The sequence below is a fragment of the Alligator sinensis genome, unplaced genomic scaffold (genome assembly GCF_000455745.1).
Source record: "Alligator sinensis unplaced genomic scaffold, ASM45574v1 scaffold760_1, whole genome shotgun sequence".
NCBI lineage: Eukaryota > Metazoa > Chordata > Crocodylia > Alligatoridae > Alligator > Alligator sinensis.
The window spans coordinates 2,485,251-2,497,925 of NW_005841989.1; the positions used below are offsets into that span (position 1 = coordinate 2,485,251).

Consider the following 12,675-nt stretch of genomic DNA (forward strand, 5'->3'; position numbering starts at 1 on the left):
GGCGTCTCCCCCGCGCACCTCTCGCCGAGCAGTGGCGGGTGCTCCCCGCAGGCCTCGGCTCGGGCAGCTTGCGCTCCGCCGCAGCCCCGAGCCGGCTGTCTGCTTCTCCGGCCGGTGCCGAGAGCCGGGCCAGACCGCACACTGCAGCCGGGCACGAAGAGATTCCCGCCGTTCTCACCTGCTCCGTTCCTCAGTGTCTAACCTTGCAGCTGCTGGCTTTGCCCTTGAATCTTCCTTATCCTGTTGCTCGCGGATTTTCCCCTCTTCCTTGCTTGTGCAGCTTCCTTCAGCAAGGGCTCCCCTACTCCTCTTGGCCTGGATCGCGGTGCCTTCCTGCCTGTTTAATCATAACATCCTCCCTCACCAAATTCTAACACCCCCCCTCACCAAATCCCTGCTGAAGCCAGTACATTTTGCTCGTCCCGTGGCCATAGCGTCTCACATCCCATCCCAGCGGCCCATGCTTTCCTGCTTTGCCCTTGTGCCCTGCCCCTTCCACTGAGCGGCCTCCCAAGGACCACGCACCACCTGGACATGGACACTCGCTCAGATTCTGACTTATGCTCAGGCAGGGTGTAACTTTGACAGCCAAGGGCAGTGTTAAATATGAAAAGAGTCTTTCCTTATGGATCAACCTAGCTATTGGTGATGGACACTCTGAGAAGTCAAACCCCTCCAAGTCCTCTCCAGTCTCTGCCCATGTTGTTATGGGTCTCATGACTGGATTTCATCACCAAAGCTTTTCAGTGCAGCTTAGTAGTTACCCCTGCTCTGCTTCATCGCCCGGAAGTGGAGACTATTCCAGCAGAGTCCTGTTCTCTTAAACCAGGCATGCTAAACCCATGGGCCAAATCCAGCCCACTGACTCGTGGCATCCAGCCCAGATCAGGAAATTTGGTGGTGGAGGAGCAGTGGTAATTGATACTGCTGCCCCTCCCCTGCCACCAAATTCCCAAGCCCCATATGGTCAGGTCCAGGCCAGGCCCCCTCCTGCCATGCATTTGGGTCAGGCACCACCCCACGTGCCAGATTGGGGCCACAGAAGGACTGGGCACTGCCCATCTGGCCCATGGGGCAAAAAGATTGAGCACCACCATCTTAGATGATTCCCACCCGAGATTAAAGGGCTTGCCTACTTCATTACAAACACTGACACAGCTTTCATGACAGAGCTCCTTGTGTGCCTTCATAATATTTTTTTCACTTTGATTTTTATAAATTACATATTTTTTCAAAGTGCCCATTTAGCACTTTGCAGGCCCTTGACAGTCCTTAAAAACATATATTCAATAAATAATGTCATCAAAGCACTTTGGGATCAGCAGTTTCAAGCCCATTTTTCATCACCTGGATGTTTCGGCTAAAGCGACTGGTGGTGACACCAACACCAATGTTGACTATGTAAAATATTAGCCACCCTGCTTGGGCCATCCACCGGTCTCTCAAAGCCGTTAGGCCATGCTGTGCAGAATCAAGAAGTGAACGCTCCATGCATGTACATGTCATTCCCATGGTCAAGGTTTGCTTCATGTAGGCCTGAAAGTAGGATGAATAAATGAAAGAAAGCTCAGATTCTAAGACATCCATTTGATAGATATATCCAGTGACAATGTATCCATCAGCCACCATGACGCTGAAATGGTTATAACTGATGGTGTTAATAAAACAAAAATGATCGTATCAATATTGTAATAGTAACTGTTGCCAAATACTTTGCTACAGTCCAGAACTGAGTCATTTCTGTGCTCTCAGAAAGAGTGATTGCTCCTAGAGGGATCTAAAGAAAAGTTAGCCTCAGTAACAACAACCAGAAAATCTCAAAGGGATCATTTCAGAAAAGCTCGTGACTTGTAAGCTAATTACCAGAATTATGTGGCTATGTCTGGAAAATTCATTTGCTCAAAGAGTAAGTGCTGTGCATCCAGGGACGATACGCTACACCAATATTCAGTTTGGGAGGCAGTGATTCCTGGTTGACAAAGTACTGAACTGGTTATCAAGCCTGAACTATATTTCCAATTCTGCCACTGGCCAACTGCATTACCTTGATAAATCTGTATCCTGCTCTGTGCCCTCAGCTTCCATCTCTGTAAAATGGAACATAAAACAGAGAAGTTGACCAGGGAAAACTGTGATAGCTTCAGCGGCACATCCGACTGGAGTACTCACAGCCTGCCAGTTTCAGTAACAAGTGGCACACCAAGGGGTGATTAGACCAGAATTGCATCCAGCTGCCACTCACCCAGACTGCCAGGTCCCCAGTTATAGCTGGACCAGCTGTTTGAGTTCAAGCACCTGGAGCTGTGGCAAGGCATTTTCCAAGCTCTGCTGCTGTCTCCCCTCCCCCAGCCCCCACTGCAGGAATACTAAGATAGAATCATTCCTGCAAAGCACACATTTCTTCTCTGCTCTGAGTGCAAATCATGACCTAAATTTAACTGATGAGCTGGTCTGACCCTAACACAATACTATTTTTACATACTGTTAGCAATACTATTTTTGCAGTTTTCCAATGCTCACTCTGTTGTGAGATCACACCCAAAAGGGAATAGAAAGGACAAGTTTTGCTTGACATACTGTTTCTAAGAGAAGGCCTCCATCTGTCTTCTTTTGAGCTCTCTCACGCTTCCCCTGTAAAACAAGTTCTGTGTCAATTCACTGCATTGCACCCTCACAGCACCTCCATTCAGCCTGCAACATGTTCAAGCTATCTCGCTGGGAGTTGGCTTCCAGAGCGAGTAGCAGGTGGAAGTGTGTGCTCTTACCCAGGGACTGTCACCCCATAGAGCTGCAGAAGCTGCTATGTGACAGGCTGGTACCTCAAGAGGAAGAGCCTGGATTCATGTGATAAGTTTGGGAATTGATGTTCTGAGGCAAGGCAGCAGTGCCCTGAGTGTTTTACAAGACCTTCCTCACTGAGCAGCAAATACCCCACACTGTAGGAAACCCCCAGCAGGAGCCGAAATACCCTGACATGCGGAAGAGAGAATGTTACCCCATTGTAGTTCAAAATTGTTGGGTCCATCAGTCTCAGTTTTCCCTGGTAATCTATAGGCTGAGGGTCAGACGCAGCAGCAGCCCCAAGTCCTGTGATGGGACCCCAGCTTTTCCCCAAGTCTTTTGTACCAGAGACTCCAAGACAGCAGCCTAGGGCAGTCACATGCCACACTTTGCAAAGACTCCTCTAAAGGCTAGGATTCCCCCAGCAATATTTTGGGCTGGTGCAGTGGCAAGGGTCAGTGCCCAAGGCTTGGGATGGGAGAGAGTCCATCAGGCTGCAGTGTCTTCTTGGGGAAGGTGTTCTCTCTCTGTCTGGAAATGTAGGACCACTTGGTTTCTGTAGAGGCAGACCCTGACTGAAGGGGACCCTCAGGGCAGTGCAGGGCAGTCCGGCCCCTCACATGGTCATCTCAATCTCTGTTGTGCACATTGTGCAGGAGAGAAGCAGATTAAGGTACAGGTCATAACAGGGAAAACAGTGCTGCCCTCATGGAGAGAGGAGAAACCCCATGGGCTAGGGACAGACATTCAAAAAGCCTGAGCCTGAATTGATTCAATCTTTGCAGGTTAGTCTAACCTGGCTAGGCTAAATCACTTTATCACTGCACAGACATCCCAAACAGTGGCTCAGGTTAGAAGCCAGGGGGTGCTAGACCAGCCTTCCCTCCCCTTCCACATGGCTGAAATGAGGGGGCCTGGCAAGGCCCAGATAGGATTAGGGAGGGACTCCCCCTCTCCTTGATGATAACAGAGCATTTATCAGCTCATTATCAGCATTTATCACCCCATCAGAAAACAAACAACCTCTCTCATTAGTTCAAGCTCTTCTTAAACAAAGAAGGAATGGAGGGACATTACCAGCTGAGCTGTTGATTAGCTCCAAAGAGCCCTAAATTGACATTGCTGTCTGCCACAGCACAGATGGTAGCCAGCATGTGGTCTGCTAGCTAATGCTGAGGTGTCTGTGCAAGGCAGAGGGGACAGGGATCCCTGCTTAGCAGGGAGTGGGGAGGGGAGGTGGAAGCCAGGCAGACCCTGCTCTGCCTGCAAATCTCTGCCGGAGCTGCAGCCAGGGAGCAGAGGGGAGGGGCCAGCCCTGCTGATAGAGAGCCCCACCCAGCCCAGAGAGCATGTGGGATCCTGGGGGAGTCTGATTTAACTTTAAACCAGCAAGGGGTCTGGGACAGACATTGCATAAACCAGTTTGACCCAAAGCAGTTAAGTCTGATACTACATTTAACCAGGTTTCTCTCAAACTGGTTTCAGCCACTTTCAAACTGGGTGATGTGCACTGAACGTCTGTTCTGTTAGAGGTTTAAACCAGTTTCTGATCACTTCAACTGATTTATGTGTAATGTCTATCCCTAGCTATGGTATAATGAATACCCAGCTGCCCAGGGAGTTCAACCTTCAGGCCAGAGGCCCCAAGTCTTCCCAGGGGAGCATGGCCTGTCTCTACCTGCAACAGGATAAAAGCCAGTGAAAACAGGCCAAAGAGACACAGTGCTGCAGGCTGTGCAGGATCCCTGTTAAAGTTTAGAGCAGCTTCCACCATGGTGCTTCTGAAGTAAACCTCTATGAAACTCACTTGATGGGCGATGACTGCAGAAAGGCTCAAGCTTGTAGATCTGAGAGCTGAGGACAGCTCCTCGGTGGGAGTTTAGCCCAATGATACTCTGTCCTGCACAAGGTCCTTGAGTGGTGCTGCCTGTTTCAACGCCCAGTGGAGATGGATGGATACCAGGTGAGGCCTCCTGCAGTTGTGTGTGTATCCCAATCTGGGGGTTCCTTTTCTGAGAAATGCTGCATGACTTAGACTCAGATTAAGGAAACAACAAAGCAAGAGACAACCAAGGTAAATACTACCTACGAGAGACAGCAGAGCTGTGTGTGTGCATCTGTGTGTGCCTACATTTGTGTGTGTACACATGCTCCAGAATAGTCTGCACCTAACACAAAATGCCCGTCAGACTCTCCTCAGAAAAGTCTTTGGAGATTTAAAAGTGTCAGGCACAGAAAAGAGCCTCGGCACTGCAAGACTGGAAGTGGCTGGGACGCTCAGTGGGTGGTCCCAGGAGAGAGGACCCTTTCCCATTCAATACTCCCATGACCAGAGACAGATGTTTCTGCTCAGAAACATTAACCTGATGGTGAGCTCCCTTCAGTTGTTAATCTTTCCATCCAACAGTATGGCAACATGGAGGATGCTTTTAAAGACAGGGCTGTATTGTGTATATGACTTAACAGAAGCCATAGACAGCAAGTAAGCCAGGCCCAGCCCTACCACACACCTCCATCCCACCCTGCAGCTCACCGCCCTGCCAGGTTTATGCTTCCAGCAACAAAGATCACAGGTCACACCGAGTTATGTTCTTCCAGGCTTGAGCACTCATGGCAAGGGCTGCAGTATCACTCCTTAGAGCAACAGAAGCAGCTCTTCTCGAAACTCTGCTTTACAAAGGCTCCACTCACTGAAGCCACCATCTCTTTCATCTGGAGGTTGCTCCACCACTAACCATGGTGCTTCTGTGAAGTATGTTCCTTTCTGTCCAACTTCTGCCATGCCTAGTGCTGTATCCAAGCTCCTTACTCGCCATGTTTATACCACATGCACCCATGTGGCACAGGGGCTTATTTTGTGGGAAATGAAGCAATGGGGAGGAATCTGCCATGGAGATTTTACAGACTGTAACAAGCCAACTGCCCTTGATTATTTCCTAATTACCATCAAGCTGCAAACAGCAGTGCTGGGCCCTCACCCCAGCAGGGAGCTGGGACTTGACTAGAATATCTAGATCTAAATTCAGTCACTTGGTTCCTCCCCACCACAATGTTTGTGGTATCTGAAAATAATAACAGCATTCAATAACATTCCAGTGAAAATAATTCATCACAAATGTCTTTTCCCATACAAGAGGACTGTGCTCACAGAACATTACATTTGCAAAGTTATGCAATTAAAAGAGTTTCAAGGTCCCTGTAACCTTAATGCTACCCCAGAGGTGTCTACATTGCTAGACCATTTTTAATTACTCAAGCACGGACCAGTATTCAGGCTGAGGGCAAGCTCACAACCTGCACAGTTGGGACACCATCAGCACAGTTAAACCCAGAATGAAAATGTTGAACTTATACCCACTGTAAAAATACAAAGCTACCTTCATGGCCTCCCCAGAAGCAGCCCCATTTTTTCCATGTGGAAATCTGCTTCCATAGCCAGCAATGACTCCAGTGGCAGCAGCAGCTTCCAACTAGCTAGCAGACCCTGCCTTCTCCATGCCCCAGCTCTGGGAATGGGCCAGGATCCCGAGCCCATTCCCACAACCACAGCTCCATGTGCAGCCCCCAATTATTCAAGGCTAGTACGGAGGATATATTGCCACTGTTTTGTATTCCTATGGAAGCAGAGCTTTGCAGTTTCATTTGGATGCAGCAGTTCTCTGTAATCTGTTGCAGAGATAAGTCATATCATATCCTTTACGTACCTCCCAACAGTGCTTGGAGGTTTAAGCAAGCCATTTTGGTAAAGTTCTGTATAGATTCTTAGTGCAAACAGAGTTGGATCTGGCAATTAAAGTCTTACCAGTTTCTCTGATTCTCACTGGAAGCAGGAAACGTGAGCTCTGGAAACAGCCATTTGCCTGTGGAATTGACATCTGAGACCAGGGACCCAACACGCTTTTGAAGGGGAGCCAGCTCTCAGCAAAACAACAAAATGCATCCTTGTTCTTGACCTCAGCACATAAATTCAGGGCAGAGGAGAAGAGTAAAAGAAATCACGGGCAGGGAAGGCAGTGGAGAAAGTCCTTGCTTCTAGCAGGATTTGCTGGAAATCTACATGGATATTGGCAGATATGAATCTCTGAGGACACTGAAAAAGCCACCAATCTCCAAATGAAGACAAAAGCAGTGAGTGCAGCCTATAATTAAGGCTCAGCAGATCAAGAGATCCTCATTCATCTTATCCACTAATGTTAATTCTTGGTCAGGTATCTTGCCCTTTTTCTTGGAATAACTGGACTTGACAGTATGCTGTAATGCAACCTAACTGTGTTGATGCAAGCAGCAAAGGTCTAGCAATGTATTAGATAATACTTTTCCCAGAAACTGAAGGTATTACTGCAAGCAAAATTTGGCCCTTTTAATTTTGAGGGGTAAGATGCCAGCTGAGGACCACAAATGTGGTGCTTCATGTGCAGTGCCATAGCAAGACGGGGGCAAGCGGGGTGACTACCCTGGGCACCAAAGTGAAGGGGTGCCAACAGGTGCTGCCCAGCCAGGGCAGGGCACAGGATGGAGCCACGAGCAGCTCGTTTCAGGGGGGGCAGGGATGGGGGAAGGGTAGCTTCCGCCACTGTACGCACTCCTGGGCAAGCATGGGGGGGGGGTACGTGCCCCCCAGATCTGTGCACAAGGCAAGGGTGGGCTGCCGCTGCAGGCATTGCCCCGGGCACCAAACTTCATTGCTAGGGCACTGTTCATATGTGCTAAAAAGTCACTCACAATGTGCATGACCTTTCAGAAACAGGACATGTCCCCTGTTCCCAAGAGCACACAAGCTGAGGACAGATCTTTGGAAGACCCAAGAGGAAGAAAATGCCACAGGATGCTTTCTAGTTGCATGCTGTGGCATTCAATACAGCTCTACTCCAGAAAATGATTTTAGAATGGCATTACTGGGCTCACCTGCTCTAGGGGAACTTTGCTTATACCTTAATGCTGGAGGATTTACAGCCTTTCCAAAACCTATCACTCTGGGTGTTCTCATTAGCCACAAGAATGCCCAGTGCTCCCTAAACCTGCTAAGCCATTTTGCTCCCACATTCTCTGTAGCATGGAGTTGCACAGATGTTATGGGAAAGAGCATTTCCTTGTGCCTGTTTGCTGCTTTAGGAGGCTACACAGTAGGTTAACCTGTGGTGACCCACAAAAGAGATGTAATTGCACTACACTTGAGTAGTGTAGAGGCAGAAGAGGTGTTCAATAGCAAAAAAAGGCTTCTCAATATTGGGAGCCATGTGTCCTGAATTCTCAGAGCTGGGGGATGTGCTGCTTCAAACAGTAGAAATTAATCTCTCTTGGAACATCAGGGACTTAAGCAAGGACTGTGTTAAGATCACTTGGTTTACCTTTGTATTCATTGCCTGCTGAGCTCTCCCTCATTCTGCATTGATTGTTTCTGAATGCTATTGCCCAGGGGCCCATTGTGAACCAATCAGTGCTGGAGAGGACATTACCCAAGTGCTGTCTGACAGCCTTCCTTTAATATCCTCAGAGGATGCTTCTCCACATGATTTATGCTGCACTTGTCCTGAAATCAAAATGCATTGCAACCAGCTCAGCCACAGAGGTCAGCCCAGGGCACCTTGGTTATGCCCAGGTGAGTGGTGGGGGTATGACCAGTCAAGAGGCTGCTTTTCAGAATGACTAAATAATTATGGTTTTGATGAAAGCCAGTGCAGCTTTGATCCTGAACTGAAGATTTTTGCTTCTTGTACCACAGGTATAACCTACCCTGCTAGTTAGGTTTTACCCCTCCCAGCAGCACCTTGCCATGATATCTGAGATCCTGGATAGCACCATTTATCCTAAAATCCCTCCCTCCACACATTTTGCAAGATGCATCTGGCCATTGTTGGCCAATACAACCAGCTCTGGGCTGGTAAGCAGATCATCCACCCCAGACTTTGGGGAAGGCTGCTGCAGGCAGCACCCCTGCTTTCAGGATCTCTCAGGTTGATTTTCCAGTGTTTTTCACTTGTGTGTGTGCATGCACACCTTTACACACACCGTTTCAGCTTCTCACTTTTCAGCACGGGCAACCTCCCCACCCCTTTTCACCCAGTGGGCTTTGCATGTGCTAGTTTCAGATGTCGGGAATGAATCAGCAAAGTGCTTTTTAGGACAGATAGGACCATGGGCAACTTTGTTTTGTTGCCGCTGCTTCTGACACCACTGTCCTCTCTTCATCTGAGCTCCTGGGACAGAACTGGTGCAACCAATCCTTTTTTCAAGGACCCCAGTGAACACACCAATGCCCAGGGATGCTGCCAGTGCAGACAAAGCTACCGTGTCCATGAATTACCTCCAGCTACAGAGGAGAAAGGAAAGAACAAATCTCTGCTGTCTGCTACAGCTTCCCTCAGAGAACAGCTGCATGAAGAGCTAGCAATGAGAGAGAATTTCTTCAAAGGCTAAAATTTTTTTGTCTGCCAAAAAAAAAGAACTGGCCAGTCTATGTGTAACAGTGCCATCAAATGGCTCCTGCTGTGACTGTCTGCATTGTATTTGCAAGGTCTTATTCTAAAGACATGTGTAACAATACACAGATAGGTAGATAGACAGAAGTATAAATGTGACCAGGAGGTCTGGGAGCCTCTAAGGAGCACAGTCCTGGAAGCCCAAGAAGAAGCCATCTCAACATGATGGAAGGACAAGGGCAAGAAACCAATATGGCTGCACAAGGAGCTTCTAAGATGCCTCAAATGCAAAAGGAAAGCATAAGTGTATCACATCTGTTCTCCACCTTCTACACTGGCTTCCCTGTGAATTTTGAATCAAGTTTGAGGTATTAGTCCTCCTTTACAGGGTACTGAAAGGCCAAGGGTGAGGGTATCTAAAAGTCTGTCTTTCACAACTTTGCTCTCTAGTCCAGTGGACCTGTCTATGACAAGAATAAAACTCACCTGTGTGAGAGACAGGACTCTCTTTGAATCCAGCCAGGACTGTGGAACGACCTCCCCCAGGAATGGAGGACCACCACAAACTTCCTCTCTAAAGGTAAGGCACATTTGGAGAACAGATGTGATACACTCATGGTAGGCCAAGTTTGTGAAGAAGTGTTGCAACGTTCTGTACTAGTGCCCAAGTCATTGTTCTCAAGGACTCAAGAGTCTCCTGGCCAACCAGAAATATGGTAAGAACAGGTGAGATGTGAGCAATGGGGTCCCCAAGGGCTCAGTCCTCGGGCCCGCACTGTTTAACATCTTCATCAGTGACTTGGACGAGGGTGTGGAAAGTCCGCTGTCCAAGTTTGCTGATGACACTAAGATATGGGGCGAGGTGGACACACTTGAAGGGAGAGAGAGGCTGCAACTAGATTTAGACAGACTACAGAAGTGGGCAGACAAGAATAGGATGGGGTTCAACGTAGACAAATGCAGGGTGCTGCACCTTGGGAGAAGGAATCTACAGCATACATACAGGCTGGGGAGTTCCCTTCTTGAAAGTACAGAGGCGGAAAGGGTTCTTGGAGTCATTTTTTGCTCCAAGGTGAACATGAGCCACCAATGCCAGACCGCAGCCAGCAAGACCAGCCGTACCTTGTCATGCATCCAAAGATGCATCTCAAGCTGGTCCAGAGAGGTGATGCTCCCCCTCTATGCGACTCTGGTCAGGCTGCAGGTGGAGTACTGCAACCAGTACTGGGCACCGCACTTTGAAAAGGATGTGGCCAGCCTGGAGAGGGTTTGGAGGAGGGCCACATCTTAGTGAGAGGTCAGCAGGACAGGCCCTACAAGGAGAGACTGAGGGACCTGAACCTGTTCAGCCTCAGCAAGAGGAGGCTGAGGGGGGACCTGGTGGCTGCCTACAAACTCATCAGGGGAGATCAACAGCAAATAGGCAGAGCCCTTTTCTCCCCAGCACCACTGGGGAGAAACAAGGAGGAACTGAGGAGGAACAATGGTAATAAGCTGAATAGGTTTAGGTTAGAGATCAGGAGGCAATATTTTACAGTTAGGGCGGCCAAAATCTGGAACCAACTTCCCAGGGAAGTGGTCCTCGCCCCTACCTTGGGCAAATTCAAGAGGAGGTTGGACGATCACCTGTCTGGGGTCTTGTGAACCCAGTATTCATTCCCCGCTGTGGCAGGGGGTCAGGCCAGATGATCTGTTCAGGTCCCTCCTGACCCTAGCTACTATGAAACTATGAAATGGCTGAAAGATGTATTTGTGGATGCTGGTATGTGAGAGCTGGGAGCTCGTTAGGAATCCCCAAGCACCCTTATGTGTCAGACTGAACAGATTCTAGGTGGATACCTTCATCAAGGACACTACACCAAGGCTGCAAAACCTTCAGTCAGCTGTTCTTCATCTGTAAGATGAATTTGTCAAAGCACTGGGACGTCTTGATGGTAGGGGAGTGGTTGTTTGTGATTAAGGGTAAATAGCACTGTGTCGTCTGCCGACTGCTGATGTTTGAGTTCACCTACTGGCTGCATTCAGATGTTGAACAGGACCAGAAAGAGAATCGGTCCTTCTGGGACTTTGCTGGTAAAGAGTATAGTCGTGGATGTGTGGTATTCCATCCGCACATACTGGGCAGGTCCCACTAGGAAGGTCTAAACTTATTTTAGCACGTTGCCTTCAGCCTCTGCTCCCCCACCAGGTAAGAGAACAGCATCTGTAGCAGAAAGGTCCAGAAAGGTCAGCTGTAAAAGTCCATTGGTTCTTTTCCAGCCTCTCAAAAACAGGTGAGTTAAAGTTGCTCAGCTGTCACCTAAAATACTCTTTGGGGGAAACCAAGCATAGAAAATACCAGCCAAAAAGGAGAATTTCTATGAAAGCAGGGAGGTATAAAGACTGCCTGGAAGTAACTTTGCTACATAAATAGTATTGGAAGGCACTATAATTACCTTTAGTAACACTAATAGATGACGCATTTTAAAATCCCATTGTCATAATAGACTGTGGCACATAATTTAGAAATCTTATACAGAGATTATCTTTAAATAGAAAATACACATTTTTGAAACATTTGCTGTATTAGCTGAACGCCACAAGCATTCTCTTTGTGGTTAGTCATTTCTAATGAATGTGCACTACCCTAATATTTAATTTACAAAGCATAAAAGAGAAGAATTGCCAGTTAGATTAATTCAGGGTGATCTGTGAAAAGTAATTTAAAAAAGAAGGAAAAAAAATTCTAGGATGTTTGAAAAATGAATTAATAACAGGGACCATATCATTAGTTTTAAAGGTATTTGTTCCAGCCTTCTGAGGAGAGTTCAAGTTAATAAAACTGGTTAAAAATTAAAATGTTCAGTCTGACTGTAGTGAGTAACAGCATCATTTTTCCCAAGAAATGATCTTTGCCAGTTTCAGAATGGCCACCCTGATGGAGGACCGCCCAGGGCTAAAGGATAGAAATTGCATTTTGTTTCAGTGGTGCCTGAACTCTGAAATATAGAAACCTGGCAATCGGGCCAGTGAGTGTATGTGCTGGATAAATGCATGTTCCTGGATCTCCTCAGGACTTTGGCACTTCTGCTATATAAAGCACCTTGTATAATGAGCAAAACAAAAAGCTAATGTTCCTCCCTTCGCTGTCCCCTTCAGCAGTGGATAGCCACAGTTACCCTGCTGTTGTGGTCAGATCCAGGGCTTGCCACTTCCCATAAAAAACTCCTGTGTAACGACGCTGTGCACCATTGAACAGCTGCAGTGTCCTGCCTTGAAGCTGGGTCCATTTACAGTCATTTCATGCATGGCTAAAAGGGTTTGAAAGCCATCAACATGCTGTTTAAATGGAAGACATTTAAAGGGGCATAGCAGAAACCTAGATCAGATCACTCTGGTGTTCTCTGGTTTCCATCTGTCTCTCTGCAGGGAGCTTGATGCAGCTTTGGAGGTTCCCTTCTTCCCAGCTGGCTACAGTGCCAAAGCCCCTTGGGGT

General features: G+C 47.9%; 1 protein-coding gene across 4 annotated transcripts in view; it reads right to left on the reverse strand.

Moving 5' to 3' along the window:
- The window catches only part of ST3GAL4 (ST3 beta-galactoside alpha-2,3-sialyltransferase 4), a 188,024-nt gene extending 187,659 nt beyond the window's left edge, over window positions 1-365 (reverse strand). For 3 of the 4 annotated variants that reach the window (XM_025201311.1, XM_014518854.2, XM_025201303.1), the window contains exon 1: window positions 179-365. The gene's annotated coding sequence lies outside the window, so the exon portion shown is untranslated. The other variant, XM_025201304.1, reaches the window with a different exon arrangement.
- Window positions 366-12,675: the final 12,310 nt, after the last annotated feature.